The sequence below is a fragment of the Rhea americana genome, unplaced genomic scaffold (genome assembly GCF_003343005.1).
Source record: "Rhea americana isolate MKP2758 unplaced genomic scaffold, rheAme1 scaffold_12, whole genome shotgun sequence".
Classification (NCBI taxonomy): domain Eukaryota; kingdom Metazoa; phylum Chordata; class Aves; order Rheiformes; family Rheidae; genus Rhea; species Rhea americana.
In genome coordinates this window covers 5,388,963-5,409,313 of record NW_028185261.1, presented here as the reverse complement: position 1 = coordinate 5,409,313, position 20,351 = coordinate 5,388,963, and the positions used below count along the sequence as shown (strand labels likewise).

The following is a 20,351-nucleotide window of genomic DNA, read 5'->3' as shown; positions in this document are numbered from 1 at the left end:
TAATAACTTGCTTCAGAAGCTGCTATATGCCCAGTTTACAAATTTGAGAGGTTCTAGCCTTATATTCCTTTAGTCACTGGATGGACAAAAGAAAGTGCAGCAGTAGAGGCCTAGCAAAGAGATCAGCAATTCAGGTCAAAAAGGTCAAGCATTTCTAAACGGAAGAAGAAAAATGAATTTACCCCTGGTACAAGGGGTACAAGCCAGCTCCTCCATTTACCATGCGTGAGGCAAATGTGCAGTATGTCTGTACATCCCAATTTAGTTTCACACTCATATAAACAAGCCGTTGCAAGCAGTTCTTGTAACAGCTGGTAATGGATGATAATATATTTTTTTTTTCATTTTCCTCAATGCTTTTTAGGTAATAATAATTCCTAGGAGCATATCTAAGAAAAGCCCATTCATGCTGGTCTACAAATCATGGTTCTTCATGCCCTCATTACAACCCCAGTGGTGTTGCTAATTCTGCTCTCTCGATGCTTCTTTTGCATTTCCATTTCTCAAGCTCTTTATGCTAGTATCATCAACACCCTTTTTTGAATGAAATGAGATATTGCAAAGTGTCATATTTTTCTGGTTGGTAGAAATGACCAAACCAAGAGGAAGAGAAACAAAACTAGTAAGATGTTTACTAACAGATGAGAAAACAGTTCATCAGATGTCTACAGTTGTTCACAAAAATATTTACAAGCATTATTTATCCATTACTGATATTAAATTTCCTTGATTTTCTCTCATTAAATACACAGGATAGGAAAAGCTATACAGGATAAGAACTCTGCTCTCATTCCACACATTGCTCCTTAAAAATTGATTAAAAGCATAAATCCTGCAAATTTTAAGTCACAGAGGTAGACCTTCAGAATGGATAGGACTTCGCTAATGAATGTCATATCACTACTGAGGCTGGTAGTGAGAATTTGCAAAGTTAAGCTTTTATATCATAAACTTTGAGTCATAACCTTTTTCTTTTCGTAAACTTTAACATGTTCCCATAGCTAACACCTGATCTCTCCTTTTCGGTATCCCTTATATTGTATTACTACTTGTCCAAAGAAATAAAGCTAAATGAGTTGTTGACTGGGTCACATTAACAACAACAAAAATCTAAAAACCTTACTATTAGTTATGTTTACTTCTTGCTCACCCTGTTCCTTTGCAATGATTGTTTCAACAATACAGTATAAAAAAGACCACATAGACCAAGTGCAATAGTTAGGGCCTGCCCAGCAATATCCCAAGCACAAAAGAAAAGCAAGCAGTTGGCTTGGAAAATTTGCTAGAAGTAGTCAGTTTAATTGAAAAGTTCACAGCTTTCAGAGACAGCAAAGAATTCCCAACTCCAAGATAAAATGTCATCTTTCCATGAAGGTTCAACTCTCAAATGTTCTAAAAATATCCTCTGTCATGCAGTTAGTGCCCATTTCAGGCAGCTTCCAAAGGAATTAGAAAACATTTGCAGACCCACAACAAAATAATCATTTAATACTTGTGTATATTCAAGAGATTCACTATGGACTTTATGTTATTACACACTTCAAAGAACGCCATAAGTAGATTCAAGAAGTTTCAATAATATTTCCAAATAATTCAAGTGAGAGAAAGGAAGCAGCAGGATAGAGGGTAAAAATGTGCACACTGATTATGGGTGCAATCAGTTAAGAACTTAAACACAGATTACGTATTCTCTGATATTACTAAAGCAAATCCTGAATCAACAAAGTCACCATAGCTACTTTGCACAGCACTCCAAATAATTGACGTGCTACACACTCCAGCTACTCCTGCCTGCTTACCCCTGGTACTACCCTTTCTTCTCCAAATAGCATCCGTTCTCCAAACCTAAACAACAAAAATTAAAAGCTCTCTCCAGAGACTTTTTTTGCAGTTAAAAATTCATGTAAATTTGCACAATCAAGCCAAAGCAAGGGAGGCAGAGCAAATATGTCCCTGTCCATACCAAAGTCTCAGCTACCACATACAAACTGAGGATGTCTATGTATAGCAAAAATACAATGTGAATATTCTTCAGGCAGAAGTTGACACATCCATCGACTTGTATAGAATTTCTACAGGACAAAAATAAATACGTAAATCCAGAATGGAAGCCTTTTATTTATCATTTTTCATTAAATTGCACTTGCTAGTATTATCCTCACTTATTCTCCTACAGCTCTAATGATTTCATCAGAAGTGCAGGAATGTAATCAATGATCAAATTTAGCTACAGTCTTCAAACAAAGAAAAATGGCTAATACCTCAGGGCCCTGTGGGCTCTAATAGACCTGAATGGCCCTGACCAGCCTCACCTGGGACCCCATCCACTCCCCTGCCCAGGGGACCACAGGCTCTGTTTAAGCTCAGTCCCTGCTGCAGTGATGCTGCAACAGTGCTAGTCTCCAGCTCAGCCATAGCTGTGCCAGTGCCTGGCCGAGGACTCTGCTAATACAGATCTCAACCTATTGGCTCTGGCTCTGCACCAGCACCATGGACCTGACTAGTGACTGCTGGACAGCGTCTGACCCCGGTCACCCTCACTGTGCCTGATCCTTATCTRCAGGTTATCCTGGCCTGACCTTCCATCTGCCTCGGCCGCACAAACTTGTCTGGTCATGTGGATCCTTGGTTGAGCCCGGCCACCAAGTCCCTACCTGCCTTGCTTGGGCAGGGACAGGGCTCAGCCTTGCCAGCTGGGTTACTGTGTTCAATTCATGGCTCCTTGCTCCTTAGGAAGCAGCTGGCCCTTGCTGCTCCAAGACTGTTAAGGGGTTTTCTGTACATCTGTTTTCCATCTCTCATTCATCAGAAAATGAAGATGTTGCTATTACATTTTTCTCAATTCTGTTTACATTGGTCTCCCACCCAACTGATTTGAGTAAAGTAATCTGAGATTAACAACAGTTTAATTGAAACTTGAATTTAACCTTAAATCTTTGTTGTCAAAAAAACTGAAGAAGTCAAGAACCCGCAGGCTCTTGACTGCCACAGGTTGATTTGTACTAATAGCATAAAACATGCTTTAATTTTATAGCTCTTAGAGCTGTTTGCTGTACATGTTCAAATCCTGCAGAACACTGCAGGGATTGACTTGAAGCCCTTTATTCCTCATTTTCAACAGCTGAAATATTACCAAGGCTTGTAATATGATGTGTACCACTTACTAGGAGGAAACAGCCACAAATACTTAAAGTGAGTCTCCCACTGTCTAAGGTATGTCAACTGAGTTTCTTAAATATCCCCTAAAATGGTGTCTCTATCATGCCAGGGGAACAGGACTCTCATATTCAATGAGATTCTACCTCCACAAATGATATCTGGCAATCAGTTCTTCAGCACTAAAAGAACCAGTTAGCATGCAGTGGTAATGCAACATGTAAACGGCTTCATTCTGCAGTGTAACTGAACTCAGCCTGACCCAGTGGTGCTGAAATGAAAATTTACAGCTTCCAATCAGAGTGGGATTAGCACATACTGTGTGCTAAGCTCTATTGCTGAGTTTACAGTTAAGATCTGACACATTCACAGTTTAAAGATTTACCTTTGGATTGAGTTGAATTTCAGGTATAGCTCAAATGCCAACAAATATTTATGGAAAGTTTAGTTAATTAGCTACCTGGTCAAAAGAAAACAAATGACAATCAATATGAGCAATGGGAGCAATATCACCCAGAAATACGGTGCTAAACAATTAAACCACGCATCTCCTTCCCTTCCACACCAGTGGAAAATGTGCCAGGATGTCTGCTTATTTGCTTACAATGACTACAGCAGGAAACACAACTTTGCAATAGGTTCTGCTTCAAGCAACAAATAAAAGAAACATCTGACAGCTCAGTATATAACTACAGAGCTGAAATAAGGAGGTTGCACAAAAAACATTACTTTGTGAAATTTCTCTTTTAACTGGTGGTATGTGGGGAAAAGGAATACGTCTTTTGCATCACAACACTTAATGATTTCTTAGTGAAGCAGAAGTGGCAAATTTATTGTCTATTTTAACTATGGAATAAATGAATTTAATTTCAGCAAGCAGATAAACAGGTAAACTTGCCTCAGTGTTGTGGCTTATGGTTTAACTAGTAATTGTAATTTTGTACAGTGCTTTCCTCTAATATATTAATGAAACTATTTTGCACAGATGTATTGTTCTGTGAATCTCCTACATAAAAGCACACGGACACACACCTGAAAAGATTCGAGATGGCAACCTTCATCTTTCAGGTCAAGGAATACAGGCTTGAACTTAGGAAAGACAACTTTCATTCAGTCACAGCTAGAGATAGGTTTCTTATCTTTTTTAAGCCAGCCATTAGAGGGCTATATGACTCAAATAAATGTTTGAAAACAAATTCCATCCCTAAGAAAATACTAATTTTAACAGTTGTTGTATCTTCTGTTCACTAGAAGTAGTACTTCATTAATTTGAGTTTTGTGCATTTTATAGGTGTTTTGCTACCAAAATCTTGTCAAATTAAATTCCATTTTCCTCATTTCCTGTATCCTTGAAATAGAAAATAGCATTCATTTTTAAGATCTCTTATTTGATATTCTCAGCACAAAACCACATGAACTGTAAGACTGCCTACTTGGTTTCAAACACTGCCGGATATATAGGTACTATACAATTATCATCACAAGTATGTAAGATCGGTTTGGCTATTATGTTCATTGCTTTCCCTGTTATCCCTTAAAGCCTATAGGTATCTATACCACGTCCTCTTTAATATAAGGAAGGTATGTTTGTTTTTTCATATTTTAAGTTAGATTTCCTTTCAGGAAGTTCACCCATTCATTCAAGCCTAATAAAAACTATTGGAGAATACACCAACCATTTTAGATACTTTAATGGAAGCAGTACACACAAGGGGTCTTGTTACTAATTTTGTCATTGATTTCTTTCTCTTTGGAGAAGTAATTTACTACTCCGTGCTGAGAACTACAACATCTATAAATAGGTAAAACAACTAATTAAGAAGTAAGCCTTGAGCCTTCATGTGAATGTAAATATTCAGTGTTAGGCACAATGGAAATATCCAGGCATGTCTACAACATACAAGGTGCTTTGAGATTATCATATGAAATGCGGTATAAAATGCGCAAATTATTCATATTATGTTACTACCATCATTCTATGGAATTTATTATAGTTCTGTCACAAGTCATCAGAGTCAATAAGGAATCACAAAGGGAAATAGGCTATGTTATGCAGGTCAGGCTAGATAATCATAACGGTCCCTTTTGGCCTTAAAAATCTATTAATCCCTTCTAAAGCTGTTATAAATATGGAGAATTTTACATTAAAAACGCATGACCAATAAACAAAAATACATCAGTGTAATTCTCTTTTGATACATTATGGGTTATTATGCATTAAAAAATTTCAAAATGAATACTAACTGAAATTAAGAGCTTTTATGGAATTAGATATTTTATCATGTTTTAAAGCATTTAAATTACATAAAATGTAATCGACGTAGCAAAACTTAGTGCTTTTAAACCGCATGTGCATTTTCTTCTATTCTTAAAGTTTTTTTGCTCTTACATTTATGTCAATCATTTTACAGAGCTGAAAGAACATGGTTCAGTTACCGATTCTTATGAGACGTGACTTCTGTTTGACTGCGGACATGTAGTAATTCTCTCCTGGTGAGCCTCTCTGCCTTTTCCTTTTTATGCAATTATTTATTCACTCTCCCTCCTCTTGTGTAATGGGTCCTTACCAGACTTGTACAAATACTTTAATAGGAGTACACTGAATTCTTGCTGTTGCTAGTTTAATCAACACCTTGTCATGTAAAATTATACCAAAATCATTTTAAAAGAATCTAAATAAACAGCATCATTTAATTCTTCAGATTACCAGACAAGCAACTCTGTTCATCTAATAGAAAGTGTGTATCTGTATTCCTACCCTCTTCATTGGGTTAATGGTGATTCAATATATTTAGAGCTGGAAGCTACTACTCTAAGCTTGAACATTTGAATGAAAAATGGGCAATTCAGCTACATCTCCCTTGGCAAAACGATCCATTTAATCAGTGTTATAGTTTATATCTAGGCAGTAGGTTTTAATCGGAGTATCTATCTACTAATTCAAATTGGAGGAGGTAGCAGGGAGAGAGATTCCAAGTGTCGTTGCTGAGTCGGTTTATTTCCTGTAACTATCCATCATAGCAGGAGAAGCAGCAGGCAGGATGCACACCAACTTCAGAGAAGATTACTTTTTTCCCTGTGGATTCTAGTGTTGGATCCAGGCATCATCTGTTCCATCACTCCAAAAATGTCTTCTTTCATGTCTCTCTGTATCATATGCGTGAGTATTTTAGTCTGTTATGTGACCATATCCTCTAAACAGAAATTATGGTCTTGATACTGAAATTATAGTTTTCAATGATAAATATGAAATAAAATGAAAATAAAGTTGCATGACTTACACAGGAAGCATATGCTGGTCTTTCCTTATACAAGTATAAGTAGGCATGCAAATAAGGGCTTTCAGGACTGGTGAGTTCTTTTAAAATCCTTCTACTGTATCAGCTTTACTTTTGTCAGCAATTAATTTTATCTGCCATTTTATAGCCCAGTCTTCCAATATCAGACTTTTGCTCTCAGACTTCATTTTTATAAGCATGAATAGGAAACTTTTTCAGATCACAATTCATGCCATTTTCCAGATAATTTGTGAAAAGACTGAATAGCTTAAGTCTTAGCACAGACTTTTGTTACTATAATTCCCAGAAATTATAATTGTTTTCCCCTAACCTATATGGTTGAGGCTTTTGCCTTTAATATCCAAGGTATTAAAGTCATCTCCTGAAGACTTCAGGCTTCTCACATAACTGAAAGTCTTCACCCAGATTAAAACCGAATATGAACTGCTTAATTCTCCAGCATGGGATCTTTAATGGAGAAGATATTAAACTGCATATAAAGAGGAAGTCAGATGGTGAAAGAAGCACAGAACTGAGGATAGACGTCTTTTGTTATACAAAACGTTGAAGGAAAATTGAAGAAAAAATGGATCTAAGAGTATGAAATAGGATGACTTGAGAAACAGGCTTAATTATAAAAAACAGTCAAATGTTATAAAGAAATTAAGGTAAAATCAAATATTGTGCAAGCACAGAACAGACACTCTCAGCATTTTCAAATCCTTGCACCTACCTCTTATTTCAATCAGAAAATTCTTAATGGAAAGAACCAGTTTAGTTACATGTAGCACTACAGATAAGCAGAAGGCATTACCTAAAGAATTTTTGTGTTCTTAGATTAAGCATATGAAAATGAATAAACAATTCTAAGTTATATAGAGATATCAAGATTTGAGCACACCAATGCTGGAATCTCAGATCATTCTTAGACGATTTTGATCATACTTCTCAAGACTAAGCCCTTTCCTTTATTGTTTATTGATTTTTCTGACAGTCAGGGAAACTGCTTCAGTCAGTGCTTGTTTTAGCTGATCAGCATTACATAACATAAGCCTCTACATATACTAATTGATTTATATTAGCAGAAACCAGATACAGGTAGTTCCCAAATTCTCTTTTTCTCGGGAGCACGTAACAAATAACACTCTATGTTAAAATAATTCACAATTTTAAATATTTATAGCCAACTTCTAATGAAATCATCAAAATATTTAATCAGTTACAGAGGATCACTTATATAGCCCACATCTGATCTGAGATTAGACAAGTATTTTTAAATAAATKGACATGGACATAACCTAGTACTGCTCTTTGTTCCATTGAATTTATTTTAAATTTTCTAGAGAATACAAATGGGGTTAAAAAATGGAAATAAACTTGTTTCTGGCTGTTCGGGTTTTTTTCAGAAAAATTGAAATACTGAAAATTTTAAGCCAATAGTCAGGAATAGCACGTTTCAGATTCTTAGTTACATAGCTGACATTAACAATCACATCATAAATACAACTTTAGAGAGCATAACGAGAAAAAAATACAAGAAATACGAGAAAAACTTCAGTAGAGTTTTCCTAGTTTTCTCAGATTTCCTAAAGAAAGATAAATTACTTTTGCATAACAGTATTTAAATCAAAACCCATTATTGCCAGACTTCCTCAAGCAAAGCTGCTGAGCCTATTGTTTTCAATATCCTATGACTACTTTCTTTTTCCTGTAAAATTAAAATGTTCAGGAAGTGTCTTGGGGATTCAGTGAGTGGTTTCTTTCTCCTGCAAATCAGCGTTTAAACAATGTTTCGGCAATGCTAGGAAAGCCTTCTGCTGCTGATGATAGCATGATTCGAATGAGACAGAAAATTTAAGTTCATACTGGCCTGAAGCCCTCCAAAACCAAACAAGAAGAAACTATTTATTTCAAGGGCTTTGCATTGAGTTCCAAAATAATTCCCATTTTGATAAGACCTAAGTATCCATACTGCAACAGAAATAAGTTATTGTTCTATATATTTATAGTTTTACTTCTGCTCAAATGTGTCAACACAGAAAAGATACAGAATGTACCTATGGACTTCTCTACACTATTCTGTAAATATAAAGAGTTCAAAGATRAATATAAATTGTTCTGTGATCAAGTTTTCTTTATATTGTCCAGCACCTATTTAAATACTTATAAATATAAAATGAGAATCTGTCCTAGTGTGTTGGTTCCCAGAGGGTCTCCTTTTTTCACAAATACATGAATTTATGGACAGTTCAAGAACAGTTAATTAAAGCTTCCGATTCTTTGCTATTTTTTCTCAGAAGAGCAACAGAAATGTAAGATAAATACTATCTTTTCATGTAACCTCGAATTTATTATACATGTTACAGAAAAGAACAGTTTACTTTTTTAGTAAATATCCTAATAGTAAATATCCTACTGTAACTGTTAAAAAAAGAAAAAAAGGACTACTTTTTTCTACTACAACTTTTTTAGTAAATACCCTACAGTAAACGATAAAAAAGAAAAAACAAAAAAGGACTACTTTTTTTCTACTACAACTGCTACCGCGCTAGTGTTTGAAACATGCCATCTGGGCTAATGGGTGCATTTTGTAAGAATATGCTATTGGCTTTCCCTTTAAAAAAATCAATATAGCAATGCTGGTGAATATTTTCTAATATAACTACATTTTGACCTTGTATTTTTCATTTGTTAAAGGTTAAATCAGAGTGTAAAAAGCTGCCTTCATAACATAGTGTTTTTTTCTCCTTTGCTTCCTGAAAGGAATAAGCGTGCACAGCATTTCTAGAAAAGATCTCATTTGTGGTCACGATACAAAAGGATTTCTACTGTACTTTAACAACAGCATTATAAGCGTATAGGAGGAAAAAATGAACCTTGCCACTGGATGACGTCAATAGTCCAATAATTGTATGTTTAATCACTTAAGTTTGCTTTGATATCATAAGAATCCGATAATACAGTCAAAGGGGAAATAATTAGCATCTTAACTGATAAGGGTACAATGCTAGGACAGTAGAAAGCTATGAAATTGGACTGGATTCAAGCTGAGAATTGTATTACTGTGGAAATATAGCGATCTCAAGAGACTACTCCTCAATTGAAAATGATTTTCCTGTTTATAAATATACATCACTTGAGATTGGGGGGTTTTGTTCAAAGTTATTATCTTTTGAAAATGATCTTGGCTCCCAGGAGTTACTGGAGTTATTTAAGACGACAGCTTTCTCTTTAAATTGAAATCCAAACCCATTTGCAATTATGCAGTTTTTACCTTCTTTCTGACATCAACAATTAAAAATGGAAACATAGGCATTTCATTGAGATGATTTAGAATTTTAATTCTAGGGTACCAAGGCATCAATTTGCTAGAGAAAACCAATCTTACTATTGGAAACTTGAGTGTTAACTGCCAGGAAATAACTAGCTTTACATTATATTTACATTACAACTGTTGACAATTTGTTTTAAAAAAACAGCAAAAGAAAAACTATTATTACTTATCTCTAAAGATGTTCTATGTTCTTTCATTAAAAATGATGTAGTCATTACTGAAACAGGTTCTTGGATACTATTGGACAGATTCTGCGCCTGGTTACAGTATAGGCTATATACGAGCCATACTCTTTTATTCTTGCTCAAATAAAAGCCTTCGATAGCTGTGCCGTTGTTTGCTCCCAATATTTCTAGCATTTCCCACAAAATATTCCATCTTAGCCTCATCCAATTTACTATAGATGTATCAGCTTGTAAACAGAAGAGATGAAAGACTGTTCAGCAATTTGAACAGAATCACAGAATGGGGTTTCGGGTCTTAAGAAACATACGTACATATAAATACATTTGCTGCACATACATTTTGTGCTTGACAGAAATGTTCTGTTATATGTTATAATAATGTGTTGAATATAGTATAATCTGGATTCACAGTATATATAAGAGGCAGAGCTGGTCCAAGTCATCTGTACACTCAGCAAAATCAGAAGTCTGCCCTCCTTCAAATCCCCAGCAATAGACAAGCGTTGTCTTAAAATGCAGACAAAATTTTCAGTGTCTTGCACAAAGCTGATAGCATCCTGTTCTCACAAACACTCAAAACCCTGATAAAAAAGAATGCACATGCTGCATTCAGAGAATTAATTGCACATTATTAATACTTCATAGAACACCTACTGGAGAAATGCCTAATGCAATTTTTTTGCTGTTAATATTTTCTCACAAGATGATGTTTTTTCATATTCACACACCTAATAATGACAGCGAACCAAATTCAACACCRACCTGCATCCTGCACTAACCTACTTAATTGAATGGCCCAGTTCCAGACTTGATATATGTGAATGAGTCCAGCACAGTTCCACATATTTCCACCAGCACTGGATTCAACCATTCAACCAACAGCTCCTGCAAGACACATTCATATAACATTTAGTTGCTATAAATAGTCAGATAAAAATAATCCTTTGACCCAAGTACCCTTCATGAATTAAGTTTTGGATAGAAACATTTCCTCCCATTCTGTTTGTGATTGCTTGAAATAAATAGATTTTTATAGTTTGTGTATGCATGCCGAAAACCAATTAAACAGAAGCCAAATAGAAACAAAAACTACAGGCTATTCCAAACCACCAACAACATTGGTTTAAGCAAGAATGAACTGTGCTCATAAGAAAGTCTACAGGTAGTATCCAAGTTGATAAAACTTGGTACACAAAGCACAGCTCCAGCTGATTTTTATTCACTGAAAAACATCATTTTTTAACTGCAAACAAGACTTGAAATCGCAAGTTCTCCATAAGCTTAACTAAAGTAAAAGTCAGTGTTAGACCCAAAGACATTCTGAGATGAAAGCAGAGAGAACCAGGATTGTGGATGGGAATGGGCGAGGAAGATGAAAACTGAAAGGAAGAAAACTCCAGATAACTTGCTCCATAGAATTCCTGTGTGATTACATTGGAGATGTCCTATGCTGGAATTATTATACAATACTTTTTAGACTCCACTGCTGCACTTGTTGCAGAAGCTGGAAAGGTGTAAGTGTATTCTTAATGTAGGATCCAAACGTTAGAATGAAGTACAATTTGGCACTGAGGCATCCAGCCACCACCATGATTGTCACTGTCTTCCTTTTAGGAGGTTTGTTATATGTATGTGACATAATTTAGTACAGTATTTCCAAAAATACCTTCAGACCCTTATAAGTCTCTGTGGATCAGATTCCCTACTTAACATGCCTGCAGTCATCCAAGAAACAGTAACYGCTTTAATAATGCTTAGGATGTTGGTTCCTAAAGCTTGCCTGTAATGCTTGGCATCTCCTGCTTCAGATCTTTTTACCTTCTTTACCACGACCAGATCTACTTGGTATATTATGTAAGGTAAGTTATGTAATTAAAAGGTAGTTGCAACGGAATGGAGGATTTCTGGACTGAGATAGTTGGAAGCTGCCCTAAAGAACTGGATGCTATATCTGACTTACAGATACACTTACATATACCCTTACATATACACTGGGCAGGTCACTCAAAGCAAATTTTTCAGAAGTAATTACTAAGCATGTGTTCTTCATGCATGATTGGAGTAATTGAAATCAATGGAAACTGTGCTTTGAATGCCTGCAGTGCTATTGTTATACCAGATACTCTGAAAAAAACAAGACACAGTATGTCAAGTTTCAGAATTAGTAGATTCTTCTAATTTTTGTTTTTACATGCCTCAGTTCTGCATCTGTAAAATGGAAATAATAACTGCATTTTATCTCCTAAAGGTATTGTTAAAATTAATTATGAAAAATACTGGTGAGATGGCAAGGTCTATGAAAAGCCAAGAATGGAACTGATGTTCATAATAACGTGTCAGTTACATGCAGCAAATAAGTGTGGATATTGAGCAACAATAAAAAATTAAAATTGATCATTAGCTGAGAGGCAGGAACATTGTGCCAACAAACTGTAACTTAGAGAAGCCTATCAAAAGAGCAAAAAAAGATCCAGGAGTTGGCACAATGATGCAAAACCTCCCTGTGAAGAGGTAAGGATACGCTTTGGGAATGTAAGAATCACAGACCACAGCCTTTCTGCTCTTTTTTAAAGGCAGATACTTAAAACTTCTCAAGTAAAAACTGAAAGAAACCCTATTTACATGTATACATGTGCAGAGCTTTCATATTTTCAAACAAGAAAGCTCCACATACAAGACCACTTKGTCTTCTGCTAGAGAGAAGAACTTCACAGAGATGCAAATACCAGCTGTACCTTTTTCAAGCTAGTCTCTTTCCCTTACTTTCTACATCTGTATTTCTATAAAATATTGGCTCTTGACCAAATCTGACACTTGGATAAGATTACTACTTATTCTTGAAAACTTGCCAGAAAAAATGAAGCCAAGAGAAAATTTACTTCAGAATTGAACACAGGCTGTAGGATTTAGTATTAGGCAACTACGAGTTTTCTCATGCATAGCTGCAGTTGTTTTAAGTATCACCCACATAAACTTGCTAAAATAGTAAGTTCTGTAGAACTTCTTACATGACAGTGAAGCTAAGGCTTTATATGAGACAACTTAGTGGCTTGGTACAAGAAAGGAAAACTTTGTCATCACCTACCCCATCCCACCGCACCCCTGCACATACCCTTTCTTCTCCCTGGGCTCTTGCACAGGTTGCACGATCTCACCTTTTCCCTCCTATCAGCTCTGGTGCCTACATGATGTCTTGGCACGGCCATTTAACTCACTATCCCAGCAACACCCTATCCTCACTAAAAAATACCCTTAGCTAATTACTTAATTCAATTCAGAGAGACATGCAATGAACATTATGGCTGCCACAAAGCAGCAAGGAAGCCCACTGAGGCAGGGAGAGAAGGAGCTGGCATGAAACACAGGAGTAGGTCCTTTCTCTTTTGAAAATGGTGAACTGGAATATCAGCGCCTGTTTCTTCTCACCTTGTTTCACTGGTATTCTCAATCTTCCCTTCCGTCAGATGGGTGTTCACCATTTACCTTTTTAATGCACAAGTGAAATTTAATAACATGTGTATGCAAATCAAAATATTTTATGATGAAATGTATTAATAATTCAGATCAAAAGTACAAGAAGCTTAAAACTAAAGTCCAACAGAAAGAGAATATAATGGATCATGGTTTATATTTGTTTTTTATTTTTGTTTTTTTTTACAGGAAAGTCCATGGCAAAACTCTTGTCTCTTGGAACAGATTATGGCTTTGTTTGTACTGACAACAGCATTAGAGACTTTACCAATATACAGATAAAAATCCTCCTATAACTTTAGGTCAATGCATTTCCTGTTTATCTGTAGCAGAGGATTCAGTAAGAAAGCAAAAAAAAAAAAAAAAAATCCTTTAACATAAATATTAACTCTCTAAAAGGATATGAAAAAGATCTCATTTCATTAAAAGTATTCTCTTTAAGACAGCACGCCAATAGTTATTTAGCTTCTTTGGGTATTTGAGTTCATAGAACTCTTCCTATTGCATATTAAGATTGCATCTAACTTCCATTAGCCTACGCTTCTTTCGAAAACTATCATAACTGTTTATACAYACACACACACMCCCCAGCCCAATTCAGCAAATATTTAAGACTATTCCTACAGTTTAGATACTGACTTAGCACAAGAAATAATGAGTAGCGTTGTTTGCGTAGGCTCCTATACTGCAACAGACAACAATTTCAGTAAATCTTGCCATCAGTGACTAAAYAATCTGAGGACAACTGCAGTCATTTCATAGCTTCTGATTTTGGAGCTGTGAGCAGAGCTTCCCAGTAATGTACAGCCACATGGTTTCATTAACCAAGTGCAGTCTGAAACAGGATGTCACAAAACATTACTGAATGAGTTAGCAAATTTCTGTATTCTAGTAAAAGAACTGGAACAGTAAAACAGGAAGCATAAAYACAAGTATGTGGTGCTGTCTACATGATCAGTGGGAGAAGGCACAGAAAAACAATTTAGCTAATGTTAGTCCTTTAAAAACATTGGAAACTACACATTGCAAATTCCTATTGGCCCGAGTTTTTCCATGCTGCCAGAAAGACGTGCTGCTGTTGTTGTGGGGCATAGGGGAGGGTTGCTCGCTTTGAGTATTTAATACATGTTAACTATACTAAAAAATATGCAATGCATGCAAAGCACTTCTTTTCTTTATTTTAATTTTAAAAAGCAGGCACAGATAGCAGAATAATCTGGACATCACTTAATTTACCCAGTGCCTTCCTGCCTCATGTTTTTCTCTCAGGGTAGTTCACACCTTTTTTCAGCAGTAGACACAAGACAAAACATGTACGATGCTCAATGAACAAATGAGGTCTATTTCAGTTGCTAAAGCTCCCAATGCATGAGAAAATACAAAACAAAAAACAAATACAAAATGGCAGAGAGATGCATACAATGAAAACTCCATCTGCACTTGAGGCAGGTGGTGCATTCACCACGCTGTATGTCTCAAATACGACAAGAAAAAAAATTGCTAGAAATAATAATGTCACCAACAAAAGCAGGCATAAGGGAACGAATGGTGCTAGAGTGTCATTGCTGCAAAGGGACTTTCGGATATTCTTCAGTTCCTATCTTTAAGTATGCTGATTAGACAACATGGTATATTTTAATGCCATTAGAGAACATAACAGCTGTAACAGTACTGATGCAACAGCAACAAGTCATTTTGAAAGTCTATTCATAAATTCTTCAGGAGAAAGTCCTCTGTGTCAGTGCRACTGCCTGTATAGCATGTAGCATAAGAGCATCGTGCTGTGGAACCCTGATTCCAGTTAATCACAGCACCAAATTAAAATTAATTGAAGTATGTTAATCTATATGAAAATGCAAGAAATATTTAATTTTAAATGCAATCTTCACCTCATAAAATCCACATTCTAAATACCAAGAAAAAAAAATGCCTTAACAAGGTCACTGTGGCAAACTAAAGAAGAACAAGGAGACTAAACGCACAGTATACCAAAGATGTAAAGAATTATCAATGCCCAATACTTACGGTTAATTGAAAGCCATGCCATTCAGTTTGCCAGTTTCAGAACCACACAAAAAAACCACTTTCTTTTCAGAATCTTGAAATCTTTGTAATTACAGATTTAGATTCCTATCTGAAACTCAAATATTGTATTTGTTTAAATAAGATATGACCTATAATATTTCAGTAAATGATAAGAACAGATTTCAAGAAATATAGCAGGTTTAATAGATCGGATTTCCAGTTTAGGGAAGTTAACAATACTTAATAGAATTGATCCAGTAACTTAACATTGGCAACTGTTAGTGACTACCCACTAGATACATACAACTGTCAAGAGAGAATAAAATTTTTATATCTGCTTTTAGTATTTTGCCTCTTCATATTTTGAGATTATACAATTTTAGTCTTGTTTTATTCACCATAAAAGATCATTTAATTTTATTTCCAACACAAGATATTTTTATAAAAGCCTTTTCTTGTAGAAGAGTTCATAATTTTAGTAGTGGTAGGCCTAAAATTCTTGTAGTTGAAGAATATTTGCTAAAACAATAAAAAGCTGTCCAAAAAGAGAACAATCATATATGCAATAAATTYTAAGAATGAACTACTGTTGGTTAAAAGCTCTCAAGTTGAAAAGAAGAAATTTTACAGTGAGGGTCACAGGCACTCATTCTCTTATTATTGTTATTATAAAGAGAGAGTTTGATTTAAAATGYTATCACAAACAATGCAATAGCAAAATAGCAACAGTTGTATTTAAGAGTATTTAAATTGCCTCTGTCTTTAAGATAATTTTAAAATTATTTAAATTTCAGCTAGGAATAGAAGGCAATAAACAAACTTATAAATAAAGAATAAATCAATTTATTTCTAAAATAAAAGGTTGAGTTTTTCTTCAAAAGTCCCAGTCACGTTATATTTACAATTCTAATGACAAAGCAAATGGGATATCCTGAAGACATGCTGATTCCATATTGACCTTTGCCATTTTTGTAAAATATTAGAATTTTAATAAATGGGTAAAATATTATTTAAAATGTTAGATGTTCAAGTATAAACTCAGAAGTCCTAAGGTTGATAAGAATTCCTCCCTTCCAGTGTCTTCCAGATGAGGAACTCACAGCATTTTAATTAAATTTCACTAGAGCCCTTCAAGGCAAATTATCATTATTTCTTTCYATGGCTTGCACTGATAACATGGAATTATGTAGACAGATCTATCAGGCATCTAAAATAAGTTACACACACAAACACTTCTGGTTGAAGTCTGTGGACCGGACCCAAGTTCATTCAGCTCAACACAGACCCATTCACTGCAAAAGAAGGGCAGCGGTTAACACTACCAACGGGTCTTGTCATCTTGATCTACAACAAATGACATCGGTGCATTCATTAAAAAAATGCTGGCAGGATCGGGTCAATCTCCCCTTCACACAGTAAATTTGGCTGGCTACTCTGGGTTATCCTAACTCCATGCTTGTGATTTTAATAACCATTTGTTTAAAGATGAATATGATCCGACACATTCAGTTTGAACACAGATAAAAGCTGAGGTGGATACTGATCTACTGCTGAAGTACTGCAAAATACAGTGCTTCATTTGTTTTGAGCGAGTTTTCTGATTCTATTTTTACTCACCGTGATTTACCACCAGTATCCTCTGGGTGATAGTTAAGGAAACAGATGCTGGGAATCTCTGTCCCCTTAGTTCCTGAGAGGAGGGCTCTGACTCACATTTGTGCCCAGTCTCTCCTTTGTACTCACACATGCAAAGGGTGGTTGTGTGAAACTTAAATTACTGCTTGATTTCCAGTTTCTCATTGCCAGTTTCCTCAAAGTTTCCACTTACGTATTTTACAGCTTAACCAGTTTCATTTGAATAGCATTTTATTACATGTTTCCCCTTCCAAAACCTGAACTGCATGTTCCCAGGACAAAGTTAAATTCTTTTATTTTGAAGTGCTCTATTTATTTGGGATTTTCCAATGAAACTGGATAGAAAGATGTACAAATCTGAGGCAAAGTTGAAAATAATTTCTAACAGATGTTTTAGTCTGAATTTTTCCTCTAATATTTTGAAAAAATACACATATAGAGCCTAAATAGGATATCTTAATGGTTAGGAATGAAACACATAATAGATTATCAATTCTACCTGACACAAAGACCAAAATTTAATTCCCCCAACAAAAGACAGCTATCAAATAGAAATAAATACAGCTTACGCTTGCTTATAAGGCTATTGTGGAACTTTCAAGCATCCGTGTGCAGATATGAACAGCCTTGTTGGCTTTTACTGATAAACTGCTGCACATAGTGGAGTGCAGGAAGAACACTTCTGGATTGAGGCTAAGGCAAAGACAGCAGCAGGGTCCCTCTCTGATTGAGATAAGGTATATTTCATTAAGAGCTAAATGCAATTACTACTATTTTGAACATGTTGCCCTAAAAATTGCTTTATAGCAATGAAGGAGTTAAATGACATACTTGATTTCACTTTAGGAGATTTTTGTTTGACTAGAATTAAAGTCATAGAGTAGTTCAGAGCTGAGGTCCACTGTCAACCCACAATGAGTTGCTCTGGCTGAATTTCTAGAAGAAACATCACAGCACAATTAATCTGGTGGAACAGCTGGATACACAGACTGCAATTAATTTTGCTCTGAATATTAACAGTTCCACAGTAGTTGAGAAGAAATGATATCAGTCAATAGATTTTTGAATTAAATAAGCTGTGGGCAATAGAGTAAATTATTGTTGATATTGTAAAACTTGTTTAAATCAACCGAATGGTTATAATCAATCTGTATACTTGATAAATATGTACTAGCACTTATTTATATATGAGAACAGGAGATTACTTTTTAACTTCTGACTGAACAGGAAAGGGGAGATTTAAATAAACCACTTAAGTACTTTAACTGGATAAACGTGGATTGTTTATTGTTTCGTTGTTCAGTAGGTAAACAGACATACCAGAACAGTGCATAACTAATATCCATATGTTGGAAACTTGTTTCTTGATTGTACAGAGATATAGGTAATATCTCTTTAATAGTTTCTTTCAGGGAGCATTTCTACAGAAATAGCTGGACTTCTAAGCAGATGGTCACTGAACAAGAAACAGTTGAACAGTGGCACCCAGAGGTGAAAAGTGTACTGCTCCTAAAGAGCTATTCCATTTGCTGTAATCTATTTCTCAGCTTTTCCTTCCGTCACTCTTATGTTTCTTTTCCAAGTAACAAATGCCGGGAAAAAAATGTTACAATTTGGAAGAACATACTGTAGAGCTTAAAAAAGAAAGCCCCGGCTTTGTAACAACTGTCCATTATAGTTGGGTAGAAAAACATTTTTTCCTACATCTTTTCTCTAACAAAGAACAGGATAAAAATAACCATGAAAAAGAGAAAATGTTCAGATACATCTCCTCAGATGGAATGCTGAGGCCACAAAGCCCTCTCTTCTCCTTAAATTCACAAGCTGAACTTATTGTGCTGGATTATAAGAGGAACTTAAAGAGATAGACTTAAAAGTCAGTGGATTTCAGGAAGAGAGGTTTGGGATGGTAGTACAGAAATAACTGTAGGTGACACAAACTCTCCACATTACATAACTTGCCTTCAGAAGCTTAGTGGGARCTACTGTTTTACTGTACTAAAAGCATCAGGCTGAGAGCACCAGCCTTCTCTGCTAACCTTCTCAGGCTCTTTGGCCAAWATATATTGTATATATATGCATGCCAGTTATTTATTTCACAAGAAGTTTAATTAAATACAAAGAAATGGTGTGGTTACCCAGCATCAATCTCAGGAAGGCCCTGTAAAAAGAGACACATTGATTTTTAATTTAAAAGGCCATACTTTTGCAATTAGCAATGAGCGCCTGCATTGTACAGTTAGAGTGGGACTCTGTACTTGGGCTGAACTGCAGCAAACCACATCATTGCTTTCCAAGGAGCCTCCAAATAACCTTCCATCTAAGGGACCAGAATAGAGGAGGGCTTTTGGCAAACATCTGCCATCAAAAGAGGAGAGAGAGAGAAAGATAGGTGTCTTGCTCAGATTTTAAAGATAAAGTTTATTTCTGTGGGTTAACTGATTTAGGGGAAGTGTCCAGAATGCATCTGATGATTTTCCCTGGTATTAATATCTTTTATCTGCTTTGCTCCTCACCTTAATATCATCATCATCATCATCATCATCATCATGTAAGGAGCAATGGTGATGTGATGGACACCAAAGTGAAGCTCAGTTTTCCTTATCTGCATCTCCATCCCAAGCATGAGGAATGGATTTCCATAAACTCCAGACAGAAAGGCGAATGTTCCTAAATTCATTCTTCTATCCGTGCATATCAGGGTTGCATTTAAACTACCATTCCTACTGAAGCCATCAATTGAGGTTAATTTTCAACAGTTTATAGGACAGGACACTTCTCCACTGCTGCCTTTCAAACAGGACTTTAAGCAAACATATGAAAGCAAATAGAGAGCAATTACAGGTATATGCAAATCAGTATCCTCCYACCCTCCTCCCAGATTCCACCTTTATCTTCCTGTCTATCACCATACTAAGATTGTGACTATTTGCACACACTTTTTRTTGCAAAGGCTGCAAGGCAGGGACACGCTGCAGGGATCCGACACGCCCAGCGTGCTGCCGCTGACTTGAGCGCGGGCGCAGCTCCGCTGTGGGACCTGAATGCACAGCAGCAGGGTTTTCAGTACAGTGAGCTCACAGTGATCTGAGCGAACGACGACGTTACAAGAATTGCATCGAGAAACGTTTTAACTTTACTGCATAGCTGATCATTGCGGGAGCATGAACGCAGCAACCGCACTGCCTTGCAGCGTCCGGCGGCTCGGCAGCTCCCCGCGGAGAGGCGGCCGGGGCGGGCGGCGGCGCCACCGCGCGGCCGCGGAGC

General features: G+C 36.1%; 1 long non-coding RNA gene across 1 annotated transcript in view; it reads right to left on the bottom strand.

Annotated features, from left to right (window-relative positions):
• Positions 1-10,752: 10,752 nt before the first annotated feature.
• The window catches only part of LOC146600558 (uncharacterized), a 32,218-nt gene continuing 22,619 nt past the window's right edge, over positions 10,753-20,351 (bottom strand). Inside the window, exon 3 of the long non-coding RNA XR_014897954.1 lies at positions 10,753-10,838. This is a non-coding gene — a long non-coding RNA (uncharacterized LOC146600558). The remainder of the gene's footprint in view (positions 10,839-20,351) is intronic.